Source organism: Cyprinodon variegatus, unplaced genomic scaffold (assembly GCF_000732505.1).
Source record: "Cyprinodon variegatus isolate N-32 unplaced genomic scaffold, C_variegatus-1.0 Scaffold111, whole genome shotgun sequence".
In the NCBI taxonomy this organism is placed as follows: Eukaryota; Metazoa; Chordata; class Actinopteri; order Cyprinodontiformes; family Cyprinodontidae; genus Cyprinodon; species Cyprinodon variegatus.
The window spans coordinates 41,622-52,016 of NW_015150564.1; the positions used below are offsets into that span (position 1 = coordinate 41,622).

The 10,395-nt window shown below is 33.7% G+C and overlaps 1 protein-coding gene across 1 annotated transcript in view; it reads right to left on the minus strand.

The window, feature by feature from the left end:
- Window positions 1-10,395, minus strand: part of LOC107084905 (NEDD4-like E3 ubiquitin-protein ligase WWP1) — a 59,204-nt gene that overhangs the window by 909 nt on the left and 47,900 nt on the right. The gene's annotated exons all lie outside the window — the stretch shown is intronic.

Below are 10,395 nucleotides of genomic sequence, written 5' to 3' on the forward strand. Positions count from 1 at the left end.
CCGGTTAATTAGCAGGTCTAAAATCAATATAAAAATGCTGCTTTAATTTTAGGGGGGCATTTCAGATGACAATGAACCAAGGTGATGCACCACCAAGAGATTTTACTATTTATATTTAGCCTTATCATTACAGAAAAAAGCAGAGCTGTTAAATTATAGTACTTTTATATTAAAGCTAAATACAATGTATTTTGTTGCAGTAGGTAGGGTTGTCAAAATGATCGATACTTAGAAAAATATCGATACTGGAATGATATTAGTACCAAAAACAGGTGTTGTTTGCATATTATTACTTTTGTTAATTTCATACTTGCACATGTATTTGACTAGCATCTGTGGTTGTGTTGTGCAATAATTTGACATGGTGAGATTGAAAAAGGTGACTTTTTCCAATTTGCCTTTAATCATTTTAATTTTTATTTATTCCAGTGGTATTGAAAATGGTATCTTACTTTTTATAGTATGGAATATTTTCCTAGGTATTGATATTGAGTTTTTAGTATTGTAACAAGTGGAAGGAGAATAGCACAAGGTAAAACATATATAAAAAAAAAATGTGGCATGTATTTTTTCAGTTTGTTATTGAGGTACTTTTTAGGCCTAACTGAGTCTGACTCATCATGCTGGTCCCTAACTTTATACTTTTTAAAACAGAAAGAAAAAAAACAGTGTTTATCTGTACTGAAATACATAATTTTCCACCATTTCACACCCATGCTTGCTTTTACAAACAGTTCAAGTTGTGACACCTTAGTGCAACATAACCTCAACTAATATTGTTTAATGTTTAATATTGTTTATCTGCATTTATTAACAGCAAACTGAGTACATACCGTAATTCAAAATACTTTCATTTATCTGTTATCAAAGTTATCACACATTTAGTAAGATCTGTTTTTTGTGATGCTATAAATAAATCCTAAACAAAAAAGTTCTGTATATTGTTAAAACAGCTTCCAAAATATAACTTTATGAAACCCCACATATGATGGTATTTTTTTCTGATTTACTGTAGTATTGTCAAAGGGAAAAAATATGAACCAAATTAGCAAATATTTAGAAAAGTCTTTTTGATGCTCTTCCTCAGACCCTCAGGGTTGTTTTAAAGTTTGCAACTGGAAACACTGTCAGCTGGGGTCAGGAAGTGCTTTTGTACCGGTAGTTGCAATGAGAGAAATGCATGAAATAAGTGCTAAGACTCTTCAAATGCATCTGAATAAAGACAAACACACTTCCATAGGATCTTTATGGAAAAGAAGGTCTTATTATTTTGAAAGGCAGGCCTTGGCATTAGTTGGAAGTAAGGGATCCAGTTACTCTAACTCTTTAAATTCATTTATCAAGCCATAAAAAAATACTATTCCCTAAGGTTTGGAGATTAACTTATATCTGAAGGAGGAAAACAAGAGAATTTTAACACACATAATATGATATATATAATTCATTTTTACACTAGGTTGATATTTTTCAAACACAATCTCTCTTAGGATCCAAGGAGCAGGAAAGATAGAACAAATATGAGGGTTCTTACAACTACCGTAGAAAATGTTTGTGATTTTTTTTTTCTTTTCCTGCATTCCCTTATCAGTAAGTCAGGGTTTATTTGACAGCTTGAGTATAGTTGAAGTTCATCTATCTAATCAGTTTTTGGGTTTGATAGAACTTTTCCGGAAGAGAGACAAGAGAACATAAAAAAATAATATAAACAATATATAAAACAAATCAATCTATGCAAAGATAAAATAAAAACAAGATATAAAATCATTATCAAGTCTTATTTTGCAGTCAAACCACATAAAATAAGGTCTGTCAAAGATTACCTAAAGGAATGATGATTTCAAGGAAAAGTTCAGTTGGCATTAAAAATCCTTTTTGTGCTTCATTCATTAAGAGTTTTACGTTTTACATCAATCCACCTAGTGGCCAAATGTGTAATTACAGTCAATAATATGCACGTATTCCTATAATTTAGGGCACATGGAGATGATCATTAATCACCAATAAAAATTTATATTCTGATTTCACATTTAGCTATATCATAAAATATTTTTGAACATGAGCTGTGTATAAATGCTCTGACAAAAGTACATTTATATATGGTAGGCTGTGTATCTTTCCCTGTCACTTTAACAAAAATGGCATGGCCTTTGGAGACAGACAACAAAAATGTTTGTGGGATTTGGAAGAGAGCGCTGGATATTCTTTTCTACTTGGGCAATGAGGTTGTAAATATGATATTTTATTCATTTTTATTTAGAAATACAAGTTTTTCATTAGTTTTTGATAATCTATTTCTGCTTCTCTTCCTACCTGGTCCCATTCTCTATCCTCTCCTCACTTTCCTCAATCTCCAAACTTTTCTTTCCTTCCCTATCTACCTTCTTAAAACTATCAAAACTCTATACAAACTTTACTATCCACGATATCAAAACTTAACTCAAAACCAGAACTGATAACTCTCCAACAAAAACCCACATTTGGACTAGACAATGAGGTCATTTCTAGGGCTATCACTACATTCCACCTGCTTGCTTACCTTCATTTACCAGGGTTATTTGGAACCACTGAACAATCACCAGAGCTCTGGTTGAATTCTCTCTAGAAAAATCATCATGTTCATCAGAAAGCCTTCTCTGTTCACATTTCCATTACTCATTTCCTTACTCACCAGTGTCCTTCATTACTTTGGAAACTGTGTCTTCTGAATCATAATTTTGAAGCTGGTCCTGCTTCGTCATCACTCATAACTGTTAATACACATTTTCAAACTTCTCCTGTCTGTGACTCAGAACAGAGGGACCCAGTATTCGGGCAAGACAGACAGTGGGATAACTTAAAAGTGTTGAAACGACGGGCTGCAGATTTGGTGTATCAGCGACTAGGGCATCTAAGGCAAGAACCTCTACAGGAGAGAAACACAGGTTAGTGACCACGATAATCTGACGGAGGATGATTACGAACCTGTGAGTCACTAACCTGGTTTGGCAGTGCAGTCCATGCCCAGAGAACAAGGATGATTCCAGCCTGTTGGTCGACAAGACACTGCAGACGCTGCCAGAGACTTCCAGAAACTGAAGCCTAGAAGGCTGCAGAACTGACAGGAGATCAGACCTGAGCAGACGAAGGAAGGCAGGATAATCCAGGTTGAAGTCAGAAGGCAGACCCAGATTTAGCCCACAAGAAGAATCCAGCAGATGTCAGAAGACAGGTCAGACAAACAGATCAGAACAGAGACAGGTGGGCTCAAAGGTCCAAAAGCAAAATGGGTCAGGATCAGGCAATCACAACAAAATCAGTTACACTAGAAAACTCTCACACCAAAGGCTCAATAATAATCAGGCACTGATGGCTGTGTCAAAGCAGCTTAAATAGAGGCAGGAGCAGGTGGATCAGTTGGGCAGTAATGAGAAACCAGGCAGAATTAGACAGGTGAATGAAATGAGCAATTAAGCCAGTTATCAGTGCCACGATCCTGACACTGTCATCTGGGAGTATTGTTCTAATGAGTCAAATAATTTAACATAGTGTCTGATAACTTAGTAAAACCTGACCCAGCTGATGAACTCAAATCTCTCTCAGAAGAGACGAAAATTATGAAAAATGAACCAGTCCTTCCTGACTTCTGCAAATAACAACACATGACTAATCAAGTTCTGGATCAGATAACTGCTATATTCTGCCATATGTCCCTGTTTCCTTTGTATTCTTATCACCAGACGTGTCTCCTCCTTCTATCTTACACACTCTAAGCCCAGTTCCTTTCCTTAAGGTGTGCAAACACTGAATTATATTTTCCATCATTGTTCTCAGCTACACCTCCAACTGTACGACAAAACAGCAGGGTTTAAAAGCACAGCTCATGATAACATTTCTTAAAATGAGCGAACCAATGACCCAATGTATAAGCTCATACTTTACAACCATTAACCATATTTTGGACTCATCCCTATAGAGGAATGGTGCAGGTTGGATTCCTCTATCTGGAAGTAAAGTCATAGAACAGGGGTAACCAATAAAAAAATCAGCGTGGTCCGTATAAAAAAAATCAACAACCAGTAAAGGTCCAGAGACATCTTTAATTATAATCAGTTACTTTAAATGGCATTTAACACTGAATTTAAATTAGGTGTTTATGCATCCATGTTATACGTTGAATTTAAAAAAAGTAAAATTTTTCCATTTTAAAATCTAAGGTGTTTTTGTGAATTTTTCAGTTTGGTATACACTGGAAAAATGATCTCAAAATGAGTAAAAATGTCTTAAATTAAGGGTATTTACTCTTAATTTGAACAGATGAATAAGATGATTTGCCAATGGAATTAATACTTTTAATCTTAAAATAAGGTATCCAGATATTATGCACTTGAAATAAGACAATGTAATCGTTTTTTCTTTTTTTAAGTATAAATTGTCTTGTTCCATTGGCAAAGTGTTTCACTTAAATCTTTAATTCAAGAAAAAATGCTCTTATTTTAAGAAGAAAATACTTATTTAGATTTCATTTTTTTGCAGTGTATAGACAATTCACTCATTCGCATATTTTATAAAACACCTGAACTAACCGTTTGTTCTTTCTTTTTTATGGCTTGATGAGAGAAGTGGGCTATATGCTCCTTCTTTCCCATCGTCCGGCTTGCCACAGCTGTGTCTAAAAGTGGCTAGCAGCAACCCAGACTGACAGCAGCTCATTAGCTAATTTGTATCCTGGTGCCGGTGTTCCAGAGGGCTTTACCATTCACCACGTTATCCAGAGAAGCAGCGCAAGTAAAGTTACACACTGTCGTTGGACAACATGAGGTAATTTATAAATGTTTTAAATCAGGTTGGGACCTGATTAGCCAGCAGATGGGTCCGCCAATGTGTGACCTCTGCACTAGACATTCGGACCCTCATATAAAATGCTGTAACTCAATATGGAGCTGTATATAGGGGTTAGAGTGGACGTTGTTAAGCAAAATAGTACATTTTAACATATGCCTGTATCTGCTTAAATTTACTCTGTAACAGTTAAACATTCAAATATATTAATGGCTGGAATCTCATATGTGTCTGAAAAAGGTGAAAATGATCGGTTAGAGGCAGAGATTTTTATCATTTGGAGAAGTTGAATGAAACCTTCAGGTTCCTGAGCAATGCAGGAAAAAAAAAAAAGAAAGGGCAAAGAAAAACAAGATCATTGAGAGTTAGTTATATCTCCACAGGGGACATAATTAGGCCAAGATCTACAAATCTTACAGAGAATGCAGAACAAAAACAAGTAAGGCCACTCTGTCCATCTGTTTTTCTTACTAACTGTAAGAAAAACAGTAAAGTTGATTGAAGCTCGGGGAGAATCAGCTGAGACGTTTCTGCCTCGACTGCTCTTACTTTTGGCTGCCTAAGCAAATGTTGATTCTGAGAAATTCCTAGAAAATAACTGAAATAGCCTGTTGCAGTTCTGATTGCGAACACATGTATAACCATCCCTCTCGCGAGGAGAGGATACAGTTGGAATTTTCCACATCGTCTTGTTTCGGTTGCTGACTAATCAAAAGTGAACATTTCAGCTGTTCTTCAGATATGAGTTTGATTCTTTTCTAAAGGTAGCAATTCTAAGAACTATAGAAATTGTTCTCATATAATTGCCTGTATACATAGTTATAACTGTTACTGAACACAGTTTTATAAGGTAGTAAATGAAAATAAAAAAAGATAGCACCTTTAAACTAAAACAATTGAGTTGTAAACTAAAACATCAGAATTGATAATATTTAGCCAATATGAATTTATTTATAAGAAATGCAGTCTTGACAGCTTTTAACTAGTATAAATATAACCAGCTTTTAACCAGTATATATAATCAGAAGTATAACATCGTACTATAAAACTGTCAGAGCAGATTTCTTTTGAAATTGAAAACACTGCAAAAAATCAAAATCTTCATAAGTCATTTTTTCTTAAAATAAGTGCATTTGTTCTTGAATTGAGGAGATAAAAGAGACATCTTGCCAATGGAAATAGACAATTTACATTTAAAATAAGAAAACACGATTGCATTGTCTTATTTGAAGTGACTATTATCTAATTATCTTATTTTAAGAGTAAAAATACTGATTCCATTGGCAAACTATCTCATTTACCTGCTCAAATCAAGGGTAAATACACTTAATTTAAGAAATTTTTACTTATTTCTAGATTGTTTCATACAGTGTTTGTGGAAATTGGTTAACGCATTGGGAGTCTTACACTGCAAAAAACATCTAAAAATGAGAAAAAATGTCTTAAATTAAGTGTATTTACCATGAATTTGAGTAGGTAAATAAGATAATTTGCCAATGGAATGAGTATTGTTAGTCTTAAAATAAGATAATTAGATAATATGCACTTGAAATAAGACAATGCAATTGTGTTTTCTTATTTTAAATGTAAGTTGTCTTGTTCCATTGGCAAAGTGTCTCGATTACCTCCTCAATTTAAGAAAAAATGCACCTATTGCAAGAAAAAATGACTCATTTAGATTTCAATTTTTTGCAGTGTAGGTTTGTTGAGCAGTTAAATTTTGTCCTAGATTTTCTTATTTACAGAATGGAAAAAAAAAAAAAAACTCATTAAAGCATTGGGGTTCCAACCCTAGGAAAAGGCTAGATTTCTAAACTTCATAAAGTGTTCAGAAACCATCATTCAAACCTTAAAGAATCTTCAGCCATTTATACCTCAGGAAAGTTAATCTGCGTTTGATTCAAAGGTTGCCTTAAACTTAAAGATACAATCTTGCAAACAAAAATCAATATTAAGATAAGACTAAACATGGAGCTTTCGCTCCAATAATGCCTGGTCTTTCGACAGACCAATATTGTAAGAGACTTTACAATATACCATAGGGAAAAACTACAGGCCTTTGGGGACAAATCGATTGGGAGAGGATTTTGCCTTTTTGTGCCAATTTTCCAGTCACGTGAGTAGTTTTCGGATCGGGCCGAGTTTCAGCCTCTTCATGTGTCCTGCTTTGAGGATCTATGGTATACAGTAGCCTTCTCAAGACAACCTCCCGATTACAATTGTATGGTCGAATGAAAAATTTCCTGTTTGAAAAAACATGCTTGAAAAACATTTTTGAAATTCAGTCGGCACTCATGAGGTTTTTAATGAGCGTATCCTCCTATTGAAGCTGAGTTACAAGCTGATTTACCTAAAACATTGCATATTGCAAAAAAAAAAAATCTCCAGTGGTTCTAGAAAGTAAGGACCTCTGTGCGTCCCTTTTTCATTAAGCTTTAAGAGTTTGTATATGTAGATCCCATGTTATCTACGGTAAGCCATACATTTGTGTCGGTCTGCAGGGACAGATAGTTATTTTTTTCCCAATAGAAATGAATTTCCTGCATTTCCTCTCTTCCTTCTGTTGTAAAATGTGATACTATAGGATTAGTTCAGACAACAAATCAAACACCAGTTTAAATTTCTAAGATGAATCTAATGTGATTTATGCCATTGGATCCCTGCCCCAGCAGGCACCTCAATACGCTCCAACAATTCTTTCATATTACTTTGCAACATTTAAGCAATTCTAAATTAGATCTCAAGGCTAAAAATAAATTGTGTTGTTTTATCAGATCTTGACTAAATTGCCTGAATTTTCCGACTATTACCAACCTTCATGTTTGAAGATTAATTTAGTGTCTGAATTTAATACTTTAGTCTTGATTGATGAGTCCTCTTTAACTCTCATACTAAACAAACTGAAAATGAGACGCCGATTTTTCTTTTAGATTTAACCATGTTTGATTTTTCAGTGTTAGGAAATCTTTATGTTTCTAATATTTTTTCTTCACTTGACATGTAATTTATATGAATGCTTTGGGGATGAAAACATGAAGTGCTACGCTTTTTTTTAAAGCTCTTTTTTTAGTGCTCAATTTCTCTACAGACAATTAACAGCAGTATTAAAATTCTTCACAAACCTCTTATACTATCATTATATATATATTTTAAATCTTATTTCTATTAAGATTTTAATTACAACAAACAACTTTTAAGCAAAATCAACATTTCTTCATTCATGAAGCTGATTTAGGGGAAAAGACATTTGAGTATTTCTCAATTAATGGATTTGAATCCGGCTCTTGGCTCCAGAATTCAGGTATTTTAGATATAAGACAAGACAAGAACAAGGTGTCTTCCTCTTATGTTATTTTATTTTCTATTATGGATCAATATCTCACGGACAAATTAGATGAATGGTTGTATTTTCTCCCACAGCTCCTTATATGTGTTTAGTTTGAATTCATTTTTATATATACAGTCTCTAGCATCATTTGTGATGTGATAGAATATCAGATTTATTTTTTCCTTCCAGGCACATTGTCGGCACTTTTGTGAACGTGTTGTAGTTCGATGTGTTTCCCACACGTTATACAGCTTCCAATCTGGGATCACCCTTCTCTCATTCCCTCATTACCTTGAAATACAAAGTTATTCCTTCCTTTGATTCTTAAAATGGTCGTTCAAGACTGACACAACCTTTATTATAGGTTTACTGTATGACACCAATGTCTTCATTATTGTGTGGATCTTGCAATCATCTGCCTAGAATGAGCAATATTTGAAGGAAACTCATTTTTTTAGTGATTTTAAAGCAATTCTTAACATGAACAAGAATGGAAGAAAACTTTTTTGACTACTTATTTGACTACACTAGTGAATATGTTATTTAACTTTTTCTAATTTAATGTAAAGATGACCACAATGTTTCATAAATTGTAAATGTTAAATGTGTAATTTCTTAGTAGTGTTTTTGTCCAGGTCACCAATGTAAAAGACTTCATATCTATTCACTTTAAACCGCTTATTTATATAGCACCAATTCACAACACATGTCCTCTCAAAATACTTTACAGTTCACCAGATCATACAGTCAAATTGATTAAAAGTTTTCTATCTAAGGAAAACCAGTTGATTACACTAAACATGATGCCTGTAGTGACAGTGGAGAGGAAAAACTCCCTATCACAATGGTTGTTTCCGATTTAACTAAGTAATAACACAGATAAGACCCTAGCCCTGTGCCACAAAAGGCAAAATACTAAAATGATCAACTAAATATGAACTTGAAAGAAGATTTCAGGTTCCCCTTGTCAATGATCTGGTATTTCAGATTTAAGAGAGGCTTTGGGACCAAATATTAAATATTCTATAATACAGCCCCATTCAGTAGAAATGAAGATGTTAAAATGAACATAACTCAAACTTTAATTAAGTTTTAGTATGCTTGAATTAAATGTCCTCAAAGAGCAAAAAAACATAGACAAAACAGTAAAGCCCTCATATATAAGCATAAAAAACATTGATATATTACTGCTGGAGGTTTACTGAGTAACAGTTTGTGGTGTAAACTTTAGAGGGTATATAATTCAATGTCAGGAAAGCTAGACAAACTATATCCTCAGCAGCATCTGGACTGTGAACAAAAGGCAAGGTACCAAAAAGACTGTAGAAAATGATATGGCTTCATCAGTGTGGGATCTACAGCTGTGTCATTATTCACCTCTATCTTTCTTTAGGCAAGTAATAACTCTTGGAACAGCTTTTCATCTGGTTCGTATTAGTATTGGGCAGGCATTGTCATATTTTTTACCTATTAAAATTCTCTGCACATGTTCTCCAGGGACAAAACAGAGCTGCAGGATGTTAAGTCATGGAGCCCTCTGCACTCATGTCTTTCATAGATTGCTATGTGGTAAATAATATCTAAAACATACTAGTGTATTAAATGCAATAAACGTAATCTAATCTACTAATATAGATGTAAAAACAATCATGACATGAGATATTTTGACTTTAGAACATGGAAATATTCATTTCCAAAGTAAATTCTGTTCAGTTAGTGTCAGATCTAGGTTTGATCAGGTGAAATAAGTCAATAAATAAGGAGTCCACAGATAAAAAAATGTGTGTTAAAGCTTTACTTTTTCTGTATCTATGTGATTCTTATCTTAGATAAAAAAAAAGGAAGATTTGATCTGGTTTTTATTGAAAGAAATCCCGAATAAAGACTTTTCACCAGGATAGCAGACAATACTCACTCAAAGTGTTTAAGAAACATGTTTTTGATAACATCCATTTTAGAATTCATGTTAATGCATCCTAACTTATCTTAGACAGCTCCATTGATGTGCACAGACTTTTTGATAGGCAGGGGCAAAAAGAAAAAAAAAGGGCACATATAGAGCATCCCAAACACTTTAGAGGGCATGCAAAAAAAAAAGTTAAAAACAATCCAATGGACTTTTTGCTTAAATGTTAGTACTGATCAAACCTCAGCTGAAAAGTCTATATTATACAGTATCTACAGATACATTAAAACACAGTTAATGATTTTTAACACCTGTTTTTTAATTTTTGAAAAAAAAAAAAAAA